General features: G+C 45.5%; 1 pseudogene across 1 annotated transcript; it reads right to left on the bottom strand.

Moving 5' to 3' along the window:
• Positions 1-2085: 2085 nt before the first annotated feature.
• Positions 2086-4114, bottom strand: LOC308517764 (phospholipid hydroperoxide glutathione peroxidase-like; annotated as a pseudogene). Its single transcript has 2 exons — positions 4100-4114; positions 2086-2711 (listed from the first exon to the last, which is right to left on the bottom strand). The product of its transcript is annotated as a phospholipid hydroperoxide glutathione peroxidase-like (transcript).
• Positions 4115-23234: the final 19120 nt, after the last annotated feature.

Genomic DNA, 23234 nt, shown 5'->3' with positions numbered 1-23234 from the left:
TACACATCGGATTTTGAATACTTGGTATGAAAAAAATGTGGGTGAAACTATTCAGGAATAGTTTTATATTGGTTATATATTGAAATGATAATATTTTAGATATATTAGGTTAAAATATGTTATTAAAATTACCCATTTCTTTTTACTTTTTAAGATATGGCTGCTAGAACATTTCAAGTGACGTGTGGCTCTCATTACATTTCTATTGGATAACACTGAGATACACAACATAGACTCTGACTTCTGCTTTGCAGTCTAAGGCATCATGTTACAGTGGGGCCACCTGTGTACACACATGTAACGTACCTGGGAGGATGGAGGGTGGAGGAGGGAGAGGACAAGGGGGAAGCAGGGCAGGTGACTTTCTGCATGCTCTGCGTGTGAAATGGGACATAATGTCCCACTGTCCCCTTGAGTGGTCCCGGTTCCTGTACTCAACTCTCGTGAGGTGAGCATCTCACCATTCCAAGAGCAGAGTCCAGTGTCTCACCACCTACACCAACATCGATAAACCTCAACAACCTAACGGTGAGCAAAGAAAGCAGATTGTAGGTGCCTGCAGATGGTTCACGTTACAGAAAATTGTAAAGCTGCAAGGTTATATGTTAAATATGGACACTCACAGGAGCGATCAATGCCAATTAGGGACAGGGATTCCCTCTGGGGAGGGAGGGAGGGGAGAGAATGTGGTTGGGAGGGGCTCTCATTGCATTTACAATAGTCTTTCTTTAGTTAGATGGTGGCATAAGGCTATTTGATATTATTTTCTATCCTTTGTGTAGACTGGACATATTTCATAACAAAAGTGCTTTAATATGCATACTTCTCCCACACTGATTAGGTACTGGGAGAGGCCGCATATATTTTTGATGTATGCAAGTTTTATTTGCCTAATATTGCTATTGCAAATTTTTAGGCTGTCTGCTATTTATCCTCTTAAAAGCCCATTTCTAATCTGTACCCCGTGTATGGAGGACATCCAAAGAAAGCAATTGCCTTTAAGACCTAAGCAACTACTTTTTCTTTAAAATGTATATATTATGGTACAAACTTTATCCTCAATATGTATTCAGTTAAAGAAAACATGTCCTAGAAATGATTTATATACTCAAGTATCAGAAAAAGGCACTGATAAAAGGGAGTGTGCAATTTTCTTAAGGAGAAAATGACTGATGACCGCAGTGATTCAAAGAGCATGGAGTAAAATCAGGCTGAAAATAAGAAAAAATATGTATAAGCTAGGTGTAAAAAGTCTGAGTTGCAGCTGCAAGAAAGGAGACATTTGTATATGCAAGAATTTACCTGCTCCCTCATCATGATCCTGGAAAAAATCTAACTGACCTTCTGAAAATTAGAAAAAGAAAAAAGAAAGAAGGAAAAGGACGATTTCATCATCCCAGACAAACAGTCAAAGTATGGGTGCTTAGAATGAGTTGCAAGGCATGCTGAGTAGGGTCCTGCTGTGGCTGCTTTGGGCTCCTGACCCGGCCCTCACCAGCTATTTGACCTTGGGTAAATCATATAATAGCTCTGAACTTGAAGTTGTTACCTGTAAAACAGAAGCTTCAGGTGATGTGCAGAGCATGACTGGCAGTCAGTAAAACCTGGTACTTAGAAATAGTTTCTTAACCACGGCCCGTTATTCTCTTTGAGACAAGGGATAAGCTTCTGCCATGTGATCCCATTTCCTGTCCCCTCACCAGCCCTGGTGCTTAGGCTCATACCAGACTGGCTCTGATTAGGCCCAGCCGCTTTAGGGCTCCCAGTAGGCATGGCAAGGAGTTTTCCTTCTGGCAGGGATCCAGTGGCCCCAAGGGGCAAACCTCAGCAAGGCCCCAATCTTTAAATGTCTTGTTGTCTTAAGAGGCAAAGGTGAATACTTCCCCAGAGCCTCAGTAGATTTCCAAGTAGATTTCCAAAGCCTGCATTGCTCCATCTATGTTTATCTCCAGATTGCTAACTCCCCCCACCCATCCCTCAATTTGTATTCCCACAAGGCAGCCAGGGGTGGGGCTGCCAGCTGAGAGCCAGGCCAGGCAGAGGGGTGCACACCGAGTTCCTCCAGCAGGGGTGCACACCGAGTTCTCAAGTCTGCCCAACCAGCAGGCTGATTTTTAGATAGACTGTCATGGGTGCCGGTGGAAGGCTCCAAGGGGCACAGATGATAGGCTTCGATTCGGGTGCACACTTGTGGAGCTGGAGGAAGCAGGGCAGGTCCTTCTCTATGATCAGGGGCTGTTCCATGGAACCGTACGTACCACCTCACCGCAACTTCTCTTGTCAATAAGGAACTTGTTGAAGTGCCTTTGATGGCGTTTCCCCAGTGCCCCTCCCCTGGGGCTGGACTTTCATCCACTTCCACGCGGGTGGGCGTCATGCCCATCCACACAGATCTTGCTGTCGAATTGGACATTATAGCCAGCAGCGAACCCTTTGATCTCGGCAGGAATCCCTGCCTCCTGCCTCCCAAACTGGTTGCAAGGGAAAGCCAAGATCCATTGAGAGCACTCAGCATATCAGTGTGCAGGTCGACCACCTGAGGGTACTTTAGGTCTGTTTTGCCTCATTGGGAAGCCACGAGGCACCTTGGTGACAATACACACGAAGCCCTGGTACTTGTCCTGGTTAACCATGTGCTGGTCGATGCCCTTGGCTGAGAACTCGGGCATGGACTGAGCACAGCGCCAGTCGTCCAGGGACCACACATGGTGCTGGCCAGAGCCCCACCCCACCCCACTGCTAACCCTTCCACCCTCACCTACCTCCACCCCACCTCCCTCCACCCCCGGCACCCCTACCCCCCTCAACAAAGAAGTGCTGGCTTCAGCAGGCGGCTCCAAAGTGCTTTTAAAATGTGAATTTCCCTTTCCAGAAAGCCTTTGAAAATAGCATAGTTATCTATTTATCTGTGTGCTTTTTGCAGAGACAAGAGAGTAGGGAGAGTAATTTGTTGAGTTTTATTTTTAAGCATAATATAATCCCTAGCAGTAGAATAAATATTTATTGACCGTTTGCTATGCGCCAGTCAAATTCCAGTCCTCAGATGAGACAAAGAAAACTAAAACAGAGTCCTTGCTCTTGAAGAGTTTTATGGTCCAAAGGGGACTTGAACGAGTACACTGCAATAATTCCATTCAAAGCATAATGCAATAAGGACCACAAACCAAGTAGGAATAAGGTGAATCGGGGGTTTTGAAGGAAGGGTAGCATTTACTATAGGGGACTTTTATTACATCAACAACGTTCTATAAAAATAATACCCTAATAAGTACTGATTTTCCTTTCTCTGTGTGCTCTTACACATCCTTACTCATACATTTACATGATTTTTACAGTATAATCATAATACAATTTTGTGCTCTCCTAAGCATTACAAGCATTTCCTTTTGCTAGTTTTCATCATAATTTCCATCTGTTAGTGAATGTAATTTCCTTTTCAGTACCCTCTTGTGTGGTAAATGGGTTAGTTCCAGTTTTTTCATAGTATTTTCATAAAAATTTTTCATAAAATTTACAGTATAAGGGGTATCTTTATGCATCTAGCTTATTTCTTCTTTAATATCCTTTCATTAGCTCTGTGAAATAAGATTGATGGGGGTCAAAGGGCAAGAACATTTCTCTACCCTGAAATATATTGCTCCATGGTTCCCCCCAAAATATTGGACCCATTTACAATGTCCCCGGCAGTAGATGTACCTGTTTGGCACAATTGTGTTGGCATTGGGTATTTTTTGTTTGTTTGTTTTTCCGATCTGCTGATTTCTTAGGTATCTGGGATGCCTTGTTATTATCTTAATTTACGTTTTTGATAACTATGTTTCCAATATCCTTCCTGGTGGGAGCTCTTCAGGTCAGAGGAGCAGGATTTCCACAGGCAGACGATGGCACTTCGGAGGAGAGCGCGCATGAGCAGGAATATGAGTTTTTGGCTGGGAGGGAGGGGCCACTAAAGAGGGAACTGGTGGAGGTGAGGCTGGAAAGGAAAGTGGAGGCCACCGTGTGCAAAAGTTTGTTTTGAATCCTGTACGGTTTCTAGTTTAGCTTGTACACTATGCCTCAGAGGAGTGAACAAGTGGATTGGCCTGTCCCTCTCTCTTACCTCTGATGAATCCATGGGCCCAGCAAGCTAACTCCACTTGCCCCTGTTGCCTCTAGCCAAACTCCTGCCCCCCTATCGCTTCTTTTCCACCTGGAGCCCGCTGATTCCCACGGCTCCTGCTCCACCTGGCTCCCGCCCACCCACCTGCCTCACTCTCTCATCTTCAGTTTCACCCTCCTGCACCCCGGCCCCTCCTCTCCTCAGGTGCCCTCAGTCACTGTCCCTGCGTGCTGGGGTGCAGTCTCCTCCTGTGCACTGACCCGCCTGACCCAGCCAGGACCCAGCATCAGTCCCGGCGTTGGATCTCGGTTCCACACTCCCCCTGCCAACCCTTGCCTCTCCAGGATGTGTTCTCTCTGTCTTCCAAGAGGGTTAAAAACCACCGGGACTGGGAGGGAGGCATCCACTGTGTTTCTCCCCCTCTGCGAGGAAAACCCGGGAAGCCTGAAGCAGAACTATAGACGAGAGGCCTTGGTTCCCAAGAGCTGCTAAGCCCCAGGGGGTTGTTTCCGCTGATACCCAGAGCTGATAGGCCTTGTGAAGAATCATATTTCTTCCTGCACATCCCCCAACCGAGTTCCTTGTGCTGCTGAAAGAGGCAAAGATCTGACAAATAGCACAGGGCACTTTCCAGACTCAGTCCCATAACCACAGAGAGGCCTCCAGAAGGTGTGCAGAAGGCCTGGACCAGGAGACCCAGACTGTGTGAGTGAGCCATGCCAGGCTGCACATTGCCCCGATGGACATGGAACACAGTGCATTTTGTAGAATCTTAGGTGATAGTGCTTGCAGGTATGAAAACCCCAGGTGTGAAATAAGGGTCCCTAGGCAATGCCCTGGCAGCACCCGCTGACTTTCTATAAGCAGACTCTTTATAGAAGCCCTTGGTCCCACACTGTCTGCTGGGTGCCTTTGGGAAATTTCTTCACTAAGCCTCAGTTTCCTTATCTGTGAAATGGGAATAATAAAACCAATGCAAGGTGTTGTGAGGACTAAACGAGTTAATATAAGCAGAGTACTTAGTGCCTGGATACAGGTACTCTGTAAATGGTAATCGTGATAATTTGGGTTGCTTTGGCTGGCTGCCTGCCTCTGCCTCTGCTGAGGGCACCAGCCTGAATACCCATGATGAGGCTGTTGAGCACCTGGCCCCAAGCCCTGAGAGGAACCACCCTCAGGACCATTCCCACCTATCAGATCTGCAGACCAGAGCTCCCCTTCAGACATCTGTGACTCAAAACGTGGGTCTCCTGCTGTCCACCCATCTTAGGAGCAACTGTTCCTCCAGGGCGGGCAGAGGAGAGACAGATCCCCAAGGCCGTGGGCACAGCACAACAGCCTCCCCATTGGCTGGGCCTTGGTGGAGCGGATGCCCTGGGGCCCTGCGTGGGTGTTTCCCTGAACGCATTGCGGCTTCCACATTGGTTGGGGGTTTTGCAGAGGGTGGCACAACTGAATCCCAATGGCCACTGATGGGCTACTTCCTGAGCACACAGTGCTCCGCCCTCCTCCCAAAGGTAACGTCATGCTCTCCACATGGACGTTTAAAGGATGCAGCGGGTGCAGGCCCCAGGTGCTCGGTGTGGACAAGCACCGCGCCTCCATCAAAGGGTGACGTGAAATTATGTCTGTGGCAGCGCCATGGAAACAACCAAGTGCTACCCACTGTGATTTCTGGCATGAGCCCCATCCCCTGCAACTTCACTGGCCTTTGAAGACGCTCCACAGGTAGTGAGTTTTTGATATTTAAGTGGATTGCACAGCCCATCGGCATGGCTTTTCGGCTCTTCCTTTCTTTTCAGACAAGGTGGATTAAATCATATCTTCATCAGACTGGGGTCTGGCGTGAGCTATGTTGATGATATCATTCCAATTCTAAGCCTGTCCCCACAGTTACCAGCTGCACACCCCTTAGGGAATTCTGGCAGCTTTGAAAAGTAGAAAAACAATTGCTTTTGATCCTCGACTACAGTTTGCTCTCATACTGTGGGAGAGCAAGTCCTAACTTGTCTTAACTTGACATTTAAAAACATCTTAGTATCTGTTTTTTAACCATATCCCACCAGGCAGTGTAAGACAAATGAAGGGAAAGGTGAAGCTTTGAACATTATCTTAGGGACCAGCTGGGAAAAACAGAGAAATCCTATCAGCATGTATTAAGTCAGTGATGGCGAACCTATGACACATGCGTCAGAGGTGACACGCGAACTCATTTTTTGGTTGATTTTTCTTTGTTAAATGGCATTTAAATATATAAAATAAATATCAAAAATATAAGTCTTTGTTTTACTATGGTTGCAAATATCAAAAAATTTTCTATATGTGACACGGCACCAGAGTTAAGTTAGGGTTTTTCAAGATGCTGACACGCCGAGCTCAAAAGGTTCACCATCACTGTATTAAGTGCTTCCCTCCACCAGACACTGCCTGCATTCTCATCTTATCCTCACAATAATATAGGAACTTACTATCGCCATTTTTTAAGCAAATGAATCTCAGTTACTGGGATAATCAATATTTTATCTGATTTTTAAAATGAAAAATAAATTAAGCTTTCAGTCCAGGGTTCTCAATGGCATCAGGGATACTGACTATACAGTGGTTCTCAACCTTCCTAATGCTGCGACCCTTTAATACAGTTCCTCATGTTGTGGTGACCCCCAATTTCACTGTTACAAATTGAACATAATTAAAGCATAGTGATTAATCACAAAAACAACATGTAATTATATATGTGTTTTCCGATGGTCTTAGACGACCCCTGTGAAAGGGTCGTTCGACCCCCAAAGAGGTCGCGACCCACAGGTTGAGAACCGCTGGACTACAAGGCCTCACTCTTTGGGAAAGCCAGAACAGTACCAGCGATGTGTAGGTACATGCTGAACTCAGGGCCCGGAATAGTTCTGAGTAAACAAATCAGAGCTTGGATTTGTAAGAATCAGAATTTCCAAGAGAAAATAAGCCCTATTGTAGAGAAAGATGCCACAATATTCTGGAACAAAGGCTAGGCAAGATGGATCAAATTTCAGGGAATGAACCAGAGAAGGTGTCTTCATCCACTATGGTGATAACATTTAAGCCCTCAGGATAAAGGAGGACAGATACCCCAGAAGAAAAGAGACGAGAAAATACTTACTTGACTGAGTAGTTTTAAACCAAAATGACTAAGAAACACCTTCAACTGTCTGCATTTGCCGGGAATAGACTATTGTCTTGTTATTGTTGTTTATTTATATTTAACCAGGAGGCAAAATGGGAGCTCAGGATAGTGTTTAAAGTTAAAATACAGAAAAATAAAGTTAGATTTTCTTTTTTAGATACTAAGGCTGTAGCCTGGAAAATACAATGCCCACAAGTGCATTATTTTGTTTAGTCTCCTCAATCACCCCTACAAGTTTGGTATTATCCTCATTTTACAGATGGGAAAACCAAGACTTGAGAAGTTAACTTAATATTATACATCTTCTAAGTTCTGAGATTTGAACCTAGACTCCAAAGCTGATGTTGTCTTGGGAACTCCAAATTCCCTCTCACGTGGGGTTTATTTCAGCATTTCTAAGAGAATTTCACAGATCTGCCAACTGTTTGGCTCTTAAGGACCAAATTATACTCTTGAGTGGAGAAGGTAGGAAAAACGGAAACAAGGGAGGAATGGGAGAAATAGAGGGAAAGAAGTGAACCCCCACTCCCACCCATCTATGGTTCCCTTTTTGGAGAAGAGCCTCTTGTCTGACGGTTCTCTCTCCCTTCATTCAGCACAATTCACCCAAGGTGTGTCTCTCACTCTGCCCTAATTCCTGGAAACCCAGTGCTGTAGGGCCTGATCTGAGAAGGCTTGAGTTGACAGGATAGATCATGGTTTCATGCAACAGGATACCTTTTTTCCAGAGTGCCCCCAAGGGACAATGATGGTAATTTCTCCTAAAGGCAAATAAGATATAAAATCTAGTTACTCTTCAATAGGACCAAAGATCAAGGAGCCACAAGTGAAGCTGTCCCCCACCCCCACTCCCTGACCCAGAGTGTTAGTGACTACTAATAACTACTAGTAGTGAATGGGTGAGTGGATGGATGGATGAATGGATAGACAGATGAAGGATAAATGTTGAACAGTAGATAAGTAAGTAGGGGGATGATGGATGGATGGATGGATGATGGGTAGATAGAAGGATTATCTCCTCAGTAGCTCTGCCCATTCTTCACTATCCTCTAATTATGGTGGTTTACATCATTTCCTTGCTTGGAGTCTCTGAGTGCATGTAGGACTAGACTAAAAAGCAGGTCTCCTCTCTGTTGTAGACTGTTCTCTCAGTTTGATTTTATAAAATTCAAAAGATTCTGCTGCAGATGGTCTTGTATGATCAAAGAGCAACAATATTCCTGTTATATATTGTTTATAGAAAAATAGGAAGGATGGCTGAGATTCTGGAAGCTGGAAATCTTCTGACCTAATTATAGTTAGTAGTAAGAGAGCTTCATATTTACCAAATATTTCCTATCTCTTGGCCTCAGAGTTACTGAGTTCATCAACCCTGTTTTCACATTTGGGCTGATTATCTGCCCTCAAGGATTGTTTCTTAATCTCCTCCTCACTCCTTTCCTGTACCTTGGATGGGATTTTTTCTATTCAGTTGTCCCATCAGTTGTTGATAGAGAGGTTTTAAAATCTCCAACAATAATTGTGGATTTGTCTATAATTCCTTGCAGTTCTATCAATTTTTGCTTCATGCATTTTGAAGCTCTATTATGAAGTACACAATGGTTAGGATTATTATATTATCTTGATGAATTGACACCTTTGTCATTATTAAATTACCCTTTTTATCTCTGGTAGTATTCTTTCTCTCAAATCTACTATGTCTGGTATTAATGTAACTACTCCAGTTTTCTTTTGACTACTGGAGTATTTTCTTCCATTCTTTTACTTTGAACCTATTTGTGTTTTTATGTTTACAGTTGGTATCTTGAAGACCGCATATAGCTGAGTCTTGCTTTTTTATCCAATATAACAATCTCTGTTTTTATTTGAATATTTAGCCCATTTACATTTATTGTGATTGTTGATATGGTTGGCTTTAATTCTACCACCTTCCTATTTGTTTTCTATTTTCCCCTTCTATTTTTGGTCCATTTTCCCATCATGTTCTGCCTCTTTTTTGATTAATCATAACTCTTTATTGTGAGTTAGGGTTCAGAATATACTAGTGGCCTGGTGCATGGATTCGTGCACATGGAAAGGAAATTGATTACTGCAGCTCAGCAGTAAACCAGATTTGGGGTCGACAGTGCCCCAGGAACCACATAACAAAGGTGGAATCACCTGGTCCCACGAGGAATCAGGCTCCCTCCTCTCTGGTTACAGGGTGCATTACCCCAAGAACCACTGCTGCCAAGTCACCACAGCTTGGCAGCTCCTGTGTTGAGCGTCTGCTCCCTGGTGGTCAGTGCACATCATATGTACTGGCCAGTCAGCCAGTCGGACAGTCACCTAGCCTTTTATATATATAGAGACATCCTTTAACTTATCACAGTTTACCCTCAAGTGGCATTATGCCACTTCATCTATAAAAGTCTTGTAACAGTATACTTCTGTTTCTCTCCTCATGGTCTTTGGGTTATTAGCTGTGAAGAAAAATATCTTTAAATTTCTGATGTTCTTTATTCCTTTATATATACCTAGGTTTCCCTCTGGTATCATTTTCCCTCTTTCTGTAAGACTTACAATAACATGTCTTACAGAATAAGTCTGGTGATTAATTCTTTTAGCTTTTGTATGTCTGTAAAAGTATTTCACCTGTCTTTCTTTTCTTTTTTTTTTCTTTTTTTTTTTTTGTGCCTGTTATAATTCTTTCTTTTCAAGGTTGTTTTAGGGCAGGTTTAGGTTCACAGAAAAATGGGAAGAAAGAAAAAATACAAAGATTTTTGACATACTCCCTGCCTCCAAACATGCATTCAACCCTTTATAGCTCTCCCATTATCAACATCCCCCATCAGAATGGTACATTTGTTGCACTGATGAATCTACATTGACACATCACAATCAAAAGTGCACAGTTTATCTTAGAGTTCACTGTTGGTGGTGTATATTCTGTGAGTTCTGGGAAAATGTATAATGGCACATATCCACTGTTATGGTATAATAGAGTATTCTCATTGCCCTAAAAATCCTCTGTGCTCTGCCTATTCATTCTTCCCTCATACCCCACCCCCTGGCAACCACTGATATTTTTACTATCTCCATAGTTTTACCTTTTCCAGAATGTCATATGGTTGGAATCATAAAGTATATAGCCTTTTCAATTAACTTCTTTTACTTAGATATATGCATGTTTTTTTCATGGCTTGATAGCTCATATCTTTTTGGCACTAAATAATAGTCCATTGTCTGGATATACCACAGTTTATCCATTCACCTACTGAAGGACATCTTGGTTACTTAAAAGTTCTGGCAATTATGAATAAAACTGCTGTAAACATCCATATCCATTTTTGTGAACCTAAGTTTTCAACTACTTTGGGTAAATACCAAGAAATCTGATTGATGGATCTTATGGTAAGAGTGTATTTAGTTTTATAAGAAACCTCCAAACTGTCTTCCAAAGTGGCTTTACCAGTTTGTATCAGCACTAGCACTGAATGAGAGTTCCTTCTGCTCCACATCCTCACCAGCATTTGATGTTGTCAGTGTCCCATATTTTGGCTATTCTAATAGGATACTAGTATAGCGGTATCTCATTGGTTTAATTTGCATTTACCTGATGACATATATCAGAGGCTCCTTACACTATCTTCATATTTTTGGATTCTTTTTTCTTTTTGTTTTTCCGGTTGGGTGTTTTTTGCTTCTTCATATTTCAAATCTTTTACTTGATTCTTGCAATCCTCTAGTCTGCTGTTGGAACTCTGTATAATATTCTTTATTTCAGTCAGTGTATGCTTAATTTCTAATTGGTCCTTTTTCATAACCTCGAGGGTCTCACTAGATTTATTGAGGGTCTCACTAAGTTTATCAGTGGTCTCTAGAAAATTCTTGAAAAACCTTATAACCGTGGTTTTGAACTCTATATCCAGTAGTTTGCTTTCCTCCATTTCTGTCATTTGTGACTTGTTTCTTTGTCTCCGCATTTTTTATGCTTCCCTGTGTTGGTAGAGTGGCTTTCTGTGCTAGGTGTCCTATAGGGCCCAGTGTCTCAGCCTCCCAAATTACCTGGGGTGGACACTCTTGGTGCACCCCTTTGTGGGCTTTGTGCACAGTCTTGTTGTAGTTAAGCCTTGATTGTTGTAGGTATCACTGGGAGGAATTGACCTCCAGGCCAACTGGCTGTGAGAATCAGCTGTGTCTACAGTGGGAGAACTTCTGTGCTGGAGACCCCCTTAGGGGCAAGACTTGCTTCAGTGGGGCTTTGGTGCTCACTGAGTCTGCCCCCTGAGTGTGTCCCTTATGGATCTGAGGAGTTGTAATCTGGATGGTCCCACTCTGACCTCTGGGTACACTGGCTTTTGGATCTCTAAGGAGGTGCTAATTTAGCCTTTGCCTGAGGCTACCCAGCTGGAGCTATGGAGAGATCTGCAGATTCCTCTTCTTTGTTTGGGGTTTGGAGGTGCCCAGATGAGGCCCAGCTGTGAAGCAATGCAAGCTGCTGTGGGGCCTTGGGCCTTCTTTTGGATGTTCTGGGTCTCTCTGACCCAGCTGCAGTTTGTTAGGTAATTTTAGATTGCAAAGGGCCAGGCCATTCATATGCAAAAGCCTCTGTGCACAGCTTGGATGGGGCGGGGTCTCAGGGAATCAACAGGGCGGAGCAAATAGCTATGGCTGATCCTCAGCCCTGCCCTAAGAGGCCCACCTGGCCTAGGCACTCTTCAAAGGCAAATTGACAGCCAAACATTGTGCTGGAACAACAATGAAAATGAGATGAAAAATCAGATGACATTTAACAAGATAGACTTGTATTCCTGTAAGACCACACTGGTCTATATCTTCCACCGTGACAAAAGTGAGGAGTAAACTAGAATTGACATTACCCCAAAATCCACCAATGGTCCCTAGATGCCTACTAGCATAATACCCCTCTAACACCCCAATGGTTTAGTCCAGTGGTCGGCAAACTGTGGCTCACGAGCCACATGCTGCTCTTTGGCCCCTTGAGTGTGGCTCTTCCACAAAATACCGACTTCGGCGCATGGGCCACGAAGTTTCAATTACACTGTACATGCGCACCTGCACGTGGTATTTTGTGGAAGAGCCACACTCAAAGGGCCAAAGAGCCACATGTGGCTCGTGAGCCGCAATTTGCCGACCAGGGGTTTAGTCCATAGCCATAGCCCATTCCCCTCTCTTAGGTCAGCTCTTTCCACCCTATTATGTTAGCAATGGTAAAAAAAAAAAAAAAAAAAAAAAATCATGGATCTTATACTTTGATATTCTGATAGCTCCCTAATCAGACTCATTCTCTAGAGCAGCAGTTCTCAACCTGTGGGTTGCAACCCCTTTGGGGGTCGAACAACCCTTTCACAGGGGTCATCTAAGACCATCGGAAAACACGTATATAATTATATATTGTTTTTGTGATTAATCACTATGCTTTAATTATCTTCAATTTGTAACAATGAAAATACATCCTGCATATCAGATATTTATATTATGATTCATAACAGTAGCAAAATTATAGTTATGAAGTAGCAACGAAAATAATTTTATGGTTGGGGGTCACCACAACATGAGAAACTGTATTAAAGGGTCACAGCATTAGGAAGGTTGAGAACCACTGCTCTAGAGGTCCATATAAGGTCCATGGAGCAGCAGAAGAGCATCATAAGCTTAAAACTGTAGAATTTCAGCCCTGGCCAGTGGGATCAGTGGTTAGAACATCTGCAGAGCACCAAAGGGTTGCAGGTTCGATTCCTGGTCAAGGGCACGTACCTGCCTGGGTTGCAGGTGCCATTCCTGGACCCGTCAGAGCGTGTGCCAGAGGCAACCAAATCCATGTGTCTCTCACATTGATGTTACTCTGTCTCTCCCTCCGTCTCCCCACTTCCCTCCCTTCCTTCCTCTTCCTCTCTCTCCCTCTCTGCTTGTCTCTCTCCCCGTTCCTCCCTCCCTCCTTTCTAGTCTCTAAAAATAAATGGAAAAAACATCCTCAGGTGAGGATTAAAAAATGACAAAAATGTAGAATTACAGGTCTCAGCCTAAACCTACTGGATTAGAATCTGTAATTTAATAAGACCCTCAGGGGGTTTGTATGCACATTATAGTTTGAGATGCTCTTCTCTAGAGGCAAGATGCTGAGGGTTGGTCTGTGATGAAGTCCATGTATCACAAAACCTTTTCAATATGAGGCTGTCCCCGAGTATGTCCTTATCCTCAATCTTGACCTCAGCCACAGGGCCTTGGTCCAACCCCTGGTAAAGTCAAAGACATGCCTACCTTATAACCCAAGAACTCTGCTCCTAGGTATTTACTTTAGAACTTCCACAACGTGTACGCAAGGAGACTTGTACAAGAGGGTTTATTGCAGCAGAGTTTGTGGTACCAAAAAATTGAAGACAATTTGGATGTCCCTTCACAGGAAAATAAATAAGTACATTGAGATCTTTTCATTGTCTTAGTCCGAGTTCCCCCAAAGGCAGATCCTGAGACAAAGGGCACAAGTACAAGTAGTTTGTGGGGGAGGTGATGCCAAATATGTGACAGGAAAGCCAATAAAAGGTGTGTTCTTGTGTAGACATGGATGTGCTGTGAAGGGCTGCCTAACAGGCCTCCTTGGGGATGTGCTACTTTGGCATGTGGGGTTTTTCGAGCTGAAGGCAACCCAAGACCCTTCAGGCTCAGGAAAAACTTTTCCCTCGTTCTGAAAGAATTTAAATTTGGACCTTGCCCATGAGAGTTATTGCCATAGATAAGCTTTTATGGCCTATGTAGAGGACAGGGCAACATTTTAATTACTGCACATCGCTCTTCTTATCACCCTGCAAATTATCTTCTGGCCTGCTGAGGCCTCGGGCATTACCTTATTCCTTTATATATATATATATATATATATATATATATATATATATATATATATAACTAGAGGCCCAATGCATGAAATTCGTGCAAGGAGCTCGGCCCTTGAAGCCCTGGCCAGCTCTCACAGCCCTGGCTTCGTCCGGAAGGTCATCCAGACAGTCATTCTGCTGTTCGGTCTAATTAACATATTAGCTCTTTATTATATAGGATTCTATCTTTTTGCGTTTGAACTGCTCATGTATGTGGGGTTCCCATGCATATGTACGTAATTAAATTGGATTGTTTTCTCTTGTTAATCTGTCTCATGTAATTTAATTATTGGACCAACTGAAAGACCCTATAGAGGAAAATTTCTTTCACCCCAACATACTTCCCAGAGCCCCCTTTAAGGAAGGCATTGCTGCCCAGCTGTTGGTTTGAGGTCAGAAGTCAGCCTCCAGTTGTCATTTCCTTCAGGGTCTACCTCAGTTATCAGGAGCAGCTACATCTGAGATCATGCCCTCCCTGGGGCAGACTGTGGCCAGGGCCTGAGCAAAGTAGAGGTATAAAGGCCTATCCGTTTTGGTCCACCTCTGAGGCCATTACTGGCTCCCTAGCGCTCAGTAGGCTGGCCAGAGCTTCGTCAGCCCTGCATCACAGTTCTTCTTCTCCCTCTGCCCAATCCTGCTCTCTCCCCTTGCCTTTTGCAGGTGTTGATTCCTAGTAAACTTTACCTTGTGCCCCAAGCTCTGGTTTGGGATCTATTTTTAGAGATGATTATCAAGCAAGTTATTACTGTGGGCAACTACCTGGAGCTTCGTCCCATCTGGAATTCTAGGAAACGGTGTAGAACAAGTGCCTCTCTCTGAGTCATCCCACCTGAGGAGCAAGGGAGTGGGGAATCCATCCATCAACTCCCCTGAGGGATTGGGTGCAGCCTGCTCCTGGGGGCTGTTGAATCCAGAGCAAAGCAGGCACCAGCAGCCAACAAAAGCCTTCAGGCAGTGATGTGGGGACCCAGGCCTGTGTGCAGGGAAACGGTGAGCGCTGAGGATATAGGCAGGTGGGACACCAAAAGGATTGCTACTTTCATACAAAGCAATTTTAAGCAGCAGCAAAAACGAATGAACTATTGTATCAGTGTGGATAAATCTCACAAAAATAATATTAATTGAAACAAGCAAGTTGGAAAGGAGACATATAGTATAATGTAAATTATAGAGAAACTTAAAACAGGCAAGGCAAGAGCAGATATTTTTGAGAGCTATATATACATAGCAAAAGTAGAAATACATGATGAACAGCAAATTCAGGAGAGTGGTGACCATGAACAGGAAGGGAGGAAGGGATGGGATTAGGGGGTATATACAATGGCTTTAAAATAAGACTGTATTTTAAATACAAGTTTGTTTTTTATACTGGGTAGTAGGTATGCATGTGACCATTACAGTCCATTCTAAATTTTCTGTATGTCTGAAATATTTCAAATTTTAAAAAATGGTAATAAACAAAGTAAAATCTTACTAAAAGAGTCAGATGATCTGAAAGAAGCAGGTACTGGCTATTGGCGGGGAGAGGGGGGGAGGGGGTGTGAAATGACTTTTTTGCTGTGTTTCTAACTAAAAGTGGCATTGAGGAGTTTTTTAAATTTAAAAATTCTTCCATGAAAAGGGCACGAGAAAATAGGAACTGCCACTGAAAAGTAAAAATACTTGTGATTTCACCCCTTCTTTATTGTTGGAACTATTTTTTGACAGGAGCAGAAACTGCTTTTTTAAAAATCTAAAAGCACCTACGATCCCACCAACCCAACACCACTAGTTTCATTTTCATTAATTCCAGACCATGCCCGCATGCACACACACTGGGCTTAGGTGCATATGCATTTCATACTCTACTTTTCCCACTTAGTCATATGGGATGTGTCCATGAACGTCTGTCCATTTCTAAATGGTCTAAAAATCACCACTTTGATGGCTGTGTAATGACCGGGCGTGCGGATGCATGCATATGGTTCACAACCAGTTCCTTGTTTGGACATTTATGTTGCTTCTAAATTTTAGATATGAAAATAACTTTATGATCAGCGTCCTCAGGGAGGCTTTTGTTTATGTTAAATATAACCTTAGCAGAAGCCCAGGGGTACAATTACTAAGTCCGGGGGCGTGGACTGTCCACGTGGCCTTTGTCACAGAACACATAGAGCTTTCCCTTCGACAGTGGCTGGTTACCTAAAGCCCTGGGCTTCACAGGCGCCTAGAAATCTTCATTTTACAGATGATCTGTATTGGCTTGTTTTTGTTCTACTGGGTTGTGGGGAGGACAAAGGAGGCAGCTGGGAGGAGATGGGCAAACCCCAGGTTGCCCGAAGAAATGTCTATTTCCTAAGGGGCATGAAGAATTTAGGAGTCGGGCAAACCTGATCTCTAATTCTAGCTGCCACTGGTGAGTTACGTGGCCTTAGGAACGGGCCCTCTCTGGAGCTCAGTCTCCTCGTCTCTGAAATAGAGATATATCACTGCACCTACCTCGCGGGTCTCTTCTGAAGATGAAGTGAGAAAATACACTCAGAGTGCCGGCTGCCATGGTTGGCCCATAGCATGTGCTCAGCAGATAGCAAGCTGATTCTAAGATCTGCAAAAACGCTCCTTCCACAGACCTGGACATCAGGGGCAGAGCCCAGCCCTGCTGAGGGGAAGGCTGCAGGAGCTCCCACAAAGCTTCCTGGTGACCAAGCAGGTTCCTGGGCCGGGGACTGTTACTCCTTACGCTGGTGAAAATTACATGATGGAAGGAAGAAAGGAAGGGGGTGATGAAGAATGCTCAGCACCCTGGCTGGTATGGGTCGGTGGTTAGAGCATCAGCCCAGGCACCAAAGTGTTGAGGGTTTGATTACCAGTCAATGGCCTGTGCCTGGAATGCAGGTTCGATCCCCAGCCCCGATCCCTCACTCCCTTCCACTCTCTAAAAATCAATGGGAAAAATATCCTGGTGTGAGGATTAACCAAAAAGAGAATGGAAAGACTCTTCTCTGAAATTGTGAGCCTGTATTATCTGAGAGAGAGAGAGAGAGAGAGAGAGAGAGAGAGAGAGAGAGAGAGAGAGAGAGTGCTGGTGTTCACTGAGCAACAATTATGTCCAGGTACTTCACGTATATTTCCCGCCCCAGGCCTCCCAGCCTTACTGAGCAGAACTGGGGTCAACCCAATGACCTGTGTCTGAAGCCTGGACGCCCACTAGCTGGGACCTGCACTGAACTGGAGGTGCTGTCTCCTCATGTGCAAAACGGGAGTGGTTTTCAGGCGGGACGAGCTCTTTTCTGTGAAGCACCTGGCACTTTGCTGGCAGCCAGCAGTGGCTCCCATCGGAATCTTGTCCCCGGTCACACAGCTAGGAAGTGGCAGCACGGAGACTGGGCCTGGGTCCCTTCCTTCCACCACACCGCACTTATCCCTGTGCTACCGCGGTCTGTGGTACAAAACGCTGAGAAACACCTTCAGGTGATTCGAATACTGTACAGGATTCTTCTGGGCTTTTAGCGTTATGTTCAGAGTGCTCTATACTCATGAACTTCATCTCTCCAGGCACTTCTGAAATTTTCCCTTCTTATTCAGGCGCTTAAAAAGGATGGAGTCATACCGCCCCTCCCCCCCAATCCCTGCACAACCCCCAGTATAGAAAGATTTACCCCTGATCGGAGCAGCCAGCCAGAACAGAAACCCTGGTGACCTCACCTGAACTCTCTACCCCTCTCCAGTGTTCCCAGAATCCACACACAGGGAAGCAAGTTGAGAGAAAAGTGAAACCCCATTGTAGAGCCTCAGGCATGTTCACAACACCTCGTTAATCCTTTCCCGATGACAGATAAGGAAGCCAAGGCCTCCCGGCAGTCACGTTGATCACGACTGCTCTGCTTTCCTTTGTGTCTGAAAACAAACTTACTAACCACCCTTGTGTTTCTGGTAAATAGTGTTTGAGGTTTAGCTCAATGTGAGCAATCGTATATGAGAATGTCTCTGGCTGGGCCGGTAAATTACCACCTTTTTGAAGTAATCTCGGCCTGAAAGACGCTGTGGCTGGAGCAGTCGGTGCCTAGGAAGGGACCGGGCTCCGCAGGCCCGCAAAGGTCTGAACTAGGAGAAGATGTCCCACTTGTCAAGGTGGAAGGTGACTTCATGTATTTCATCGTTCTGGTACCAGCCTGCTCCTGTCAGACAATCTCCCTTGACATGTCCTTACGTGAGGGGCTTGATCTGCCACACAGGTGACTTTCAGCCCACTGAGCAGGCAGGGCTGCTGAGTAGAGGAGGACCAGGGGTAAAGAACAGACTGCCCATAGCAGGTTCCACACTTCATTGTTCTTAGCCTCCGTTTCCTTGTCTAGAAGATGAGTGCAGTGACATTTACCCCATTCAGTCCAATGACTTTCAACACAGTCTACAGCCTAATGCCTCCCAAATTTGAATCTCCAGCCCCAGTCTCTGCCCTGAGCTCTACTTTGCTGTATACGACGGTCCACTGGCCCTCTGCTCTTGGAGGTCCGCTAATCAACATGCCCCAAATGGAGCTTTCCATTTCCTGCGCCACCCCCTAACCTGCTCCTCCCCTAAGCTGCTCTGCTCTGGTAACACTCAGTTTTCATCCACCTGCTCAGGCCAAAGGCCCCTGTGTCCTCTTGCTTCCCACTCCGACCTAACCCATCAGCTAGTGCTGCCGGCTCTGCCTGCAAAATACACCCAGAACCCGCGCGGGTGTCCCCACAAGCACTATCTCCACCCAGTCCTGGCAGCTGTTTCGCCAGGAACCTAGGGATCCCTGCATCCGACTTTTTTAAAGACATAAACTAAAATAGTGAGGCTTGCAAAAGAAACTAATCATTTTGAAATACAGATAACAAAATATTTTAAGTAATAAACATATTAATAGATTGCTTCAATATTACCACAATAGGTGAACGGATCTAGTGGCGAGTCTGATGACGATCATTTCAGAGCAGAGGTGAATATAAACACTCTGTCTGCCTCCCTGAGGGGATATATTTATATATATTCTGCCCCTCTAAGTGCATGAACTCCCAGATGAGAGCATCTGACCGAGTTCACTCCACCAGCACTCTGGCCTGGAGTTTTGCAGGAGGCTCCAGGCTTCAACCTGGCCTCCCTCAGTCCATTCTCTACACAGAAGTCCCAGTGTCCCCTCTCCTGTGTGTGCCATATTATACCATTGCCCTGTGGCAAACCCTCCAACAATACCCCATCACCAGGAATAAAATCCAGAGTCCTCACAACAGCCAAGGAGGCCCTACGTGATCCGTGATCCAGGCCCTGGCTGCCTCCCCCACCCCTACCCGCCCCCATTGCCCCCACCTTCCCTCGCTCATTCCATTCGGCCTGCCCTTGCCCTTAGGGCCTTGCCCAGCAGTGCTCCTCTCCCCAGCTCCCACCCACATGACTTCCTCACTTCCTTGAGGCCTCTGCTCAAATGACGCCTCCTCAGAGAGGCCTTTCGTGGTCCCTTCCCGACCTGCACCATCTAAAAGCCCTTCTCTCTGCCAAGGGTGACCACAACAGCAGTACAGCCTGAAAAAGAGGTTGTGCAGGCCCTGAAATTACACTTGGAGACCCTAGGGAATTCGGGAGTTCCTGGTACCTTAGGGATGGTAGTGTGTGTGAGGGGGGGCAGGGGGGGGCACTCCCTGTACACAGCCACTTGGCCCCATGAACTCCTCACTCCAGGGAGGGGCAGGAGGGCGGGAGGAGGCCAGAGTAGGCTTTGTAAAGTGTAAGGCCCAGGACAAGTGCCCGTCTCACGCAGGTCTACAGGCAGTGCCTCCCAGACCCATAACTTAGCAGGCATGGAGGGTATTGGGGAGAGGGGCCAGAGAGCTTGCCTGAGGCAGGGAAGAGGGGATACAGGTCTGTTTCAGCGGTTCTCAACCTGTGGGTCGCGACCCCTTTGGCAGTCGAACCACCCTTTCACAGGGGTCGCCTAAGACCATCCTGCATATCAGATATTTACATTATGATTCATAACAGTAGCAACATTACAGTTATGCAGTAGCAACAAAAATAATTTTATGGTTGGGTCACAACATGAGGAACTGTATTTAAAGGGCCAGACGGTTGAGAACCACTGGTTTAGATGGTGCTAAGGACAGAGTTGTTTAAGGTTCAGAGGCAAATCCAACTCATTTTTGGCTGTTTCTAAAAATCTTCCCTGAAAGGAAGGTTTTGCTCATTAAGGATCTGAAAAGAACCCTCTGTAAACAGTTTCAAACACTCTGTTGTAAAAAACATTCTGGTATGTTGGTGAAAAATAAGCTTTCTTGCTTAATGGTTTCACCATTCATAAAATATTCTATCCATCCTATTTAAAAACCAGAACAGGGTATTTAAGACTCAATAGATGTCCTGGCCAGTGTGCTCAGTGGTTAGAGCACCAAAGGGTCACAGGTTTAATTCCTAGTCAGGGGCATGTACCTGGGTTACAGTTTTGGATCCCTGGCCCCAAGGGTACATGCAGGTGGCAACTAATCTATGTGTCTCTCTCACATCCATGTTCCTCTCTCTTCTCTCTCTTTCCCCCCACCCCAACTCCTTCCTCCCTTCCACTCTCTCTAAAAATTAATGGAAAAAATATCCTTGGGTGAGGATTAACAAAACAAACAAACAACAAAAAACCCACACACTCAATAAACACAGGTAATAACAATGAACCTTGAATAATTATTGTTTTTAACCTTGTTTTTGAATTATGACCACTTTAAGGGTGAAATACCAAAAGAAATGGGAATGAAAAGGCAAAGTAATTTTAAACAATAAATGACATGGGATAAATATAGGGAGAAACAGAGATGTACGCACAGACAATGAGAAACAGAAACTATAAAAGACCTACCTACACAGGTGAACATTCTCCAACCCTTGCTAAAGATTCTGAAACATGTTGCATGTTTCCCAGCCACAGATAGCATAGCATAGCATCTTTGTATAGCATAGCATCAGCGATAGCATCTCTGAGAACCTGCCCTGTGAGGTTGTGTGACAGACTTCTGGTTTCTCAACCCTTTCTGGAGCTGTCTGGGCTTGACGCTGCAGCCCCAGATCGCAGGGTGATTCCTCTTCCTTCATGGCCACAGAAAAGCAGACCCAGGTGGGAGGGGAACCCAAGGGACTCTCTTTTGTCCCTGCAGCAGTCTGTCGTTCAGAACAATATTTTATAGGACTGGCATCTTTTAACGTGTGGCATCTCGTTGTGGCTAATGGTCCTCCCTCTAGCCCTGTAGTCAAAGCAAGTGCCCATCCTTGAAAGACAGATAGAGAAACTGAAGAAGGGGAGGGGAAGCCACTTGCCTGGGGTCTGAGAGCAAGTTATTTACTGGCAGAGCCAGGACAAGAACCAGGCAGCACCAGGTCTCCTGCCCCCTCCCCCCCCCCCGCCCCCCGCCGGGCCTGCGTGCTGTCCACTTCGGCCGCACTGTCTCCTTCCCTGCCCACCTTCCTCCACATGTTGACGGTGGAGGAGAGAGCTCGGGGCCTCCTGCTCCTGACAGCCATGTGACTCCCCACTCGGGGGCGGATTCCTGACAATGACAATAGGAAGTCATCATTCTGGGCTCTTCAGATGAGGGGGTGTGGGTGTAACCAGTTGTATGGGAGGGGGGAGGGGGAAGGAGCCAAGAGTCAGTCTGGGAGGACCTGTTCCCAAGAAGCTGAGGGGAAAAAAGGGTCCAAGGGTGCCCTGAAATTAAACACATGGCATCAAGGTGGGCTGAATATGGAAACAAAATAACAGCCGTGCTTTGGGAAATCACCATCCTCACCACATCTGAGGACACGCTGCCCAGATGAAAAGGGAAGGAGGGAGGGAAGGGGCACGCTGAGGAGACCACGCTGCTGCCTGGAGCCAGGTTTGCCCCTGAGAGGAGGCGCCAGGCTACTGTTCTTGGCTGTGGTTCACTGTGACCGCTGGGTGAGCCACAGCAACTCGGAAAGGCACCTTAAGAGGCAAAGTGGATGCCCCGGCTGGGTGGCTCGGTTGGTTGGAGTGTCGTCGTGTAATCAAAAGACTGCGGGTTCAATTCCTTGTTAGGGCACATACCTAGGTTGCAGGTTCGATCCCAGGAGAGACAACTGATCTTGCATTGATGTTTTTCTCTCTCTCCCCACCCCCTTCATCTCTTTCTAAAAGCAAATATATATATACTTGAGGCCCGATGCACGAAATTTGTGCAAGGGTAGGCCTTCGCAGTCCCAGCTGCCTCAGCCCCAGCTGCCTCGCTGCCCACAGCCCTGCCCCCAATCCAATCATCATTCCGGAAGGTCGTTTCAGAAGGTTGTTCTGCTGTCCAGTCTAATTAGCATATTAGCTCTTTATTATGTAGGATAGATGTAGATGTAGATGTAGATGTAGATGTAGATGTAGATGTAGATGTAGATGTAGATATCTATCCTCGAGTGAGGACCAGGGTAAAAAAAAGAGTCAAAGCTGAGTAACTCTGTGTTGGATGAAAGAATGCCCGTGGGGATGGACTGGTGGGTGGGTGGGAGGAACAGAATGAAAGAATCGCTGCTTTGCCACCATTGTTTCCACAGGCAGAGGGTTCCAGTTGCATTTGTTCCTCATTTCTGGAACTGTTCTTCAGGGTGGAATATTGGATTCTGCCTGTAACCAAATATTTTCATTCTCAAATTGAAGTGGGAATTTAAGGAGAGCAGTTGGACTCTAGTGAAAGAACTCCCTCGATACACCTAGTTGGAAGCAGTCATCTGACTTCTCATGTCCTCCCTCTTCGCCCCCACCCACCCACCAGCCCAGAAAGAGTCCAGCTGTTCCCCAGTCATCTTGGGGGAGACTAGATCACTCCTCTGAGGTCCTCCTTACAGAGCCGTTGTCACCTGGCAGGTCCGACCTGACTCTGCAGCTTTGCAAAGCTGCAAGCATTGGGGTGGGGAACTCACCATTCAAAAGCCGCCTCCAAGCCTTTGCTTGATTTTATGTAGCCACTGACAAAGAGTTACAACAATATTGACCTGTGTCTTGACTGTAATGAGCTTTTGTTGTTTGGCTTTAAAGAGTACCTCTGTCCAGGTGGCAAAGAACAATAGGGAGAGCCCTGGTCTTGGAGTCGGAAAACCTAAGCTCCGTGCT

Source organism: Myotis nattereri (assembly GCF_964212035.1).
Source record: "Myotis nattereri genome assembly, chromosome: 1".
NCBI lineage: Eukaryota > Metazoa > Chordata > Mammalia > Chiroptera > Vespertilionidae > Myotis > Myotis nattereri.
This window is presented reverse-complemented; position numbering and strand designations above follow the sequence as displayed.